The sequence below is a fragment of the Phalaenopsis equestris genome, unplaced genomic scaffold, assembly GCF_001263595.1.
Source record: "Phalaenopsis equestris unplaced genomic scaffold, ASM126359v1 Scaffold226954, whole genome shotgun sequence".
NCBI lineage: Eukaryota > Viridiplantae > Streptophyta > Magnoliopsida > Asparagales > Orchidaceae > Phalaenopsis > Phalaenopsis equestris.
Window position 1 is genome coordinate 185,227 of NW_018244957.1, and position 5,733 is coordinate 190,959.

Sequence of the window (5,733 nt, forward strand, 5' to 3'; positions counted from 1 at the left end):
TATTTATGTGATGAAGATTTCTTATGTGAAAAAGCATCTTTCCCACTACAATGAGATTTTGGTCAAATGAGATGAGATAAATGGTTTTAATATGTATTGTGTCAAATAAAAGTAGTTTTAATTCTCTACCATGATACAATGTTATAGAAAATCATTGGATAATCTCAGGTTTAGTCCCTAAATCTATGGCTAGGCTAGGAGGATACTGGCTCCCACTCCAGAGCTCCCACTTCCCTTTACCTGAAGGCTAACTCTCGCTTTAGTTTTTATACACTAAGACTGAATTGGGGATTTTAGTCTGTCACCCTAAACATTCTCCAATTCTACACCCAACAAAGTATATTTTCCTATTTATTTGCACTTAATTCTATGAATGAAATTTTTCCTTCATGGAATCAAATGTGATCATCACTCTGTTGTAGAACTCATACTCCATTTCTCAGATCATATGTTTCACAACATATTTTAACAATTCAATTGACCATAATGAAAAATAAATTAAATTCGGAGTTGAAAAATTATCACAATTTATTTTATATTTTAATATTGGCACATCCATATTATTATCTCTTCATTTCACCATATCTCATAATAGGGAGAAAGATAAAGTAAACAACTCAGACTTCATGAGAAAGATACAACAAAATACAAATTTCATATATAAAATAAAGTTCATACAACACTTATTTGAAACTATTTCTCAAAGCAAATCCCTTGTAGTCTCTTCTAGAAAATATAGGAAGAAGAAATCTCTCACTTTTCTCCTTCCCCAACACTCTTAGAGAAGAGTTCACACTTAATCTCACCACAAAACTCTAAATTATAAGAACAATGGACTCTAAATGGTTTTTGAATGAAGATGAGAGGTGTGTGGTGTGTAGGAAGTTGAATTAGGATGATGAGATGTCAGAAAGAGTCACTTTTCTGATCAATTTTGGTCTCAAATAAAGCCTAGAGTTGGTTCTCCACAAAATGCCTCTAGAAACTCTTCAAAAAGAATACAAATTTGTTGAATCTTTTAGAAAACTATAAACAGGGGCTGAACTGCCATTGGCATTGTCGGTGCCAGTCTTCATTAAATTAATTGACTGCTCTTTATCATACAACGTTGTCGGCGTTAAGTAAAATTCACCATCTGTTCTGTTGTTCTGCGTTGATGGCGCTTCTCTTGGCGCCATCGGCGCTGAGTATTTCTCAAAAATGTCATTTTGACTCTAAATTTCATCATTTTTGTTTCTTTTTTGCTTCAAAACCTAAAAATCAACAACATGCAAGAAAACATAAAAATATGTTCCATCAAAGTGCAATATCACCAAAAATGAGTATAAAATATGGGTCTAAAAATGCATATATTTTTGGTGTATCAAAATCCCCTAAACTTACATGTTACCTTTTCTCAAGTAACTCCTCTACTACATAAAAATATGACTTATGGTAAAGAATTTAACTTTTAGATTTCCATATTTTAGTCCACTAAACATAATAGCATAACTTAACAAAAATTCAAAACAACTCCAGTTAATACTAAAGGTATAAGAATGTCCAGTAATCAAGTCTAAGATTTCTAATTCTCTATTCTTTTCAAGAAAAATTGCAAATTGTCATATTAAAGTCACTTAGAATATTCATATGAAAAAGAACTTCACAAAACTTTACGAGTAAATAAGCTAATACTCAAATAAAAGTTTAGAAAATGTAGTGAAGTTTTCTTTCTTAAGTTGATTCAAGTAAAGCCAATTTTTAATTAGACATATCCTCAAGCTTCTCCTCACATCTTTTTCTTTTCTTTTCTTTTTTATGTGAGGATTACTATATCTGGATAGCCTTTAATGATTTTTAACTTCATTATCCTCTTCTTAAAGTCAAAAACTCTTTTACATTCCTTAACATAACAAATTTGTATTAGCTTAAAGATTTCATAAAGTTTAATTCCTTTCTTTTTACATGAATCTCTAAGATTTTTAATACTTCAAAAATACAAATTTCTTTACTTAAAATAGAAAAACATAGTTCTATTCTTTCATACCAAATATCTTAATCTTTAAAATTAACCTTTATTATTATAAATTTTTACTTAAGTTTACTATACACTTAGAAACATAAATATAGTTATCTAAAGTTAACCCCTAATACCAAAGGTCATGTTAAATTTAAAATTTTGAAAATATAGTTAAGTGGAGGGTGCAAGAAAACATTAAATATATAAAGAAAAGACATACTTGTTGAAGGTTTTGATTTTTTAAACTCTAATATGAAAATGCTATAAAACTTAAAACATTAAATAGTTCATGATACATATAAAATCTGTTGAAAAAGAGTTAATTACAATACATTTAATGAAATGTTGAAACTAAAAATAGAACTAAACTGAATTTCAGAAATGAAAACAGTTTCACAACATAACATAACAACAAAACAAAGTCTCACAATCGAACAAACAGTCTCAACAATATAACAAAAAAAATAACAAAATAACAAAGTACAATCAAACATAAACTAAAAAAATAATCACCAATCATCATCATCTTCTTCTTATTTTACATCTAAATTCTGCTGCTGATATGGGGTAAAAACAGGGTGAGTAGGAAATTGAACTAAATGATCACCCCTCGGGTATCTCACCAACGCATCATCATCAGAAGCAGCATATTTGAACTTTTGTCGTGCCAAATCATCAGTGTGAGCATTTATAGCATCCATGTTTTGCAATCTATGATCCATCCTTAAGATATCTCCCTGTTGAATCATCATTTGGTCCAATAATTCTCGAAGAGTAGGGTCATTAGAAGTAGGGGTCCTCGAAGTGGAAGGAATATCTCTGATCTTACTTTTAGATCTCCAATACAACCAGGCCCAATAGGTCTTTGAAGCTCAATCCTCTCCTCATCTAGTCTACAATCAACTCCTACCTATTCACAGAGTGTGAAAATAAGTGTAGGGCGTGCCAAACCACTAGTGGTCTCTCCCAGAATAATAGATCTAGTGTTCATATAAATAATAGAGCCTACATTTATTCTCATCACCTGCTGAATATAAAAGTTCAGGATGGCTCTATCCTTAGTCACCTCACTATGATGATTTGTCGGAATCATTCTTCCCGAAATAAAGTAGTGTCAGGCCTTAGATACTACATTAAGCATAAAAAGAGAAAAGTTTACCTTAACACCATTTTTTACTTTTCAGGTCCCTCTTCCATTAGTCAGAAAATAAATAACTTCATCTAAGGCCTCATTCGTAGCAGAAAATGATTTATACTGACAACTATAAACATCTTCCAACTAATAAAACTCATTAATTTAATAAAACTCATTCAACTAATAAAACTCATTAATTTTTCTTAAAGTAAACTCCACCCTTTTTTCCACAAACAAAAACAAAATCATCAGAAGCCTCCGTAAAGTTGGCATAGAATTTCATCACTACACCAATAATCGCATCGGCAGTAAAATAACATAAAATTTTCCACTACCGAACATTGATTAATCGCTCGACTTCTCCACCCAGATTTTTAAAACCACGATCCGGAATTACTTTTTTACGCTCAAGTAGACTATTGAATCGAGCACTGGCCCAAATCTAACAAATTTTTGCTCATCAAAATCTACTTTTCTTTTTTCCTTTGCTCGTTCTTGGGGCCATGAGAAATCTAAGAAAGAATTGATAAAAATTTGAATAAATTACAAAAATTTTGAAAATCACAATGTAAAATGTTATAAACTTAAATCCACTAAGTAAGAGTTCTTCATCAAAGGAATTTCTCAAAATCTCTCAAAAAATTTCAGAACTTTTGTATCTCGACAATATGAGATAAATTCTTGGTGAAAATAAAAAAATTTTAGTTTAAAGTATAGCTCTTACCTAGAGAAGATGAAATTTGAAATTCCTTTGCCTTAAAATGGTCTCAAAACCAAGCATATGTGAGCCCTAGGTGTGAAAATCGAAGGTTGAAGATTACTGAAAGGGTAAAAATGAAGGTTGTCAGCGTTATTTTTGGTTGGAGGAGTTGCCCGTAAGAAGTTATCGGTCACCAGAATCAAAATCTCATCGCCCGCTTTGGAAAGACGTTTTAATTTACTCATATATTTAGTTATAGAAAAATATGAAATCAAACTGACCCCATATTTTTCATAGTTTAAATGAAAGAGAGCTGTACCTCAAATCTTGTATCTATCCCGAAGGATAAACACAAGACTTGAGGATGAGGCTCGATCAAATAAACTAAGGAATATATGACATCCGTTTGGTCTGCGAAACCTTTGTATTTGCCGACAATTTTTCCTATTTAATATGAAGAATTAAATAGGGTTTATATTAAGCTGGGTTCAGACATGCTTCCTATAAGGGCAAACCTCTATAATTAATTACCTCTTAAATGACCAAATTCACCTAAGAAGACTCTCGATAAAAATCAGGAAATATTATCTTCAAGGAGTTTTAAAGGGTAGAACTTTTCAGTGAGATCGAACATAGAGGTGTGAAAGGAGATTGGTTCAAATTTGGAATATTTTGTTGTAGAGTTCAAAGAAGGAAGAACTAGGGGATGTCATAGATCCAGAGGAGAACCTCAGTGACTTCTCAAGATCCTAATGTTTAGCTTCATTTCTGAGGAGAAATATTTAGGTGTTTCATCCTGCCAATTTTATTAGTTATGGCTTACATTCGTGTGAAACTATCACACAAATAGCCTGAAAGATGTGAGGGTTTAGGTCGTGACGAACGACAACCTCAGAATCCTTAGACGAGTTAAGGCTTATATTGTAAAGGGCTGTACAAAGGCCTAAAGATAAGGTGAGGATTTACATTGCATAAGAAAGAAACCTCAAAGTCCTATGGCTTTGTTGCTTATATCTAAGGAAGGAAGATTGGTTTAGCTGGGGAAGACAGGTTTTGTTGTTGAAGATGGCTATGCTGCCCACCATGCTAGCTCTAAGCTCATTGCCTGACAAGTTTGAGTTTTCTAGTGTGTCAAGTTATGATGTCAAATCAGGTGGCCCTATGGTTGTAGTTCTTTAAATTTTATGGGGACATGTTAAAGTTGATTAGAGCGACACCGGTTAGGATCCTACGATTCCCTCGTTCCGTCACCAATATTTTCTATTGGATTAACTTAGTGCAAATGAACTTACTAAACTCAACTTAATGAGTTCCATAATTTCATTTAGACCGTGGAAAACCTCGTTAGCAACCGTAGGTTACCTCCTCTAAGGAATTCCCGATCATCCGATATAGATATCTTAATTTAGTTGCAATTGTAGTTTTGTGTGATGTTTGTGATTAAATTTTAAGTTGTTTTATATTTTGAATGTTGTGGCAGTGAATTTTATCGTGGTTGATTTTAGTTTTAGTTTTGGTTTTAATTTTGTGGCTATACTGATAGTTTTAGTTTTCATGCAGGGTGGCATCGTTGTTTAGCATGCAAGTTTGCGTAAGCATAAAAGTATAGCATAAAAGCGCAAAAAAGACGACGCTGATAACTGTAAAAGCGTACCTGGCGAGTCTTCTCGTTCCACCACCTGAAAATTAAAAAGCATGTTAAGGCAGTTTATATGAAACAGGGAAGTAAAATTTTGGTGACCTACCTAACCCTAGGTCATATCTTGGTGGGTCCTCATTAATTTGATTAAGGATGATATTTGTCAAGCAAAACATATTAGGTTTAGTAGATCTCCGAGGTATCCAACAGATCTAGAGAAAGAAGCAGGTCTGTGCTACTCTATGCCTGGTGGAAAATCC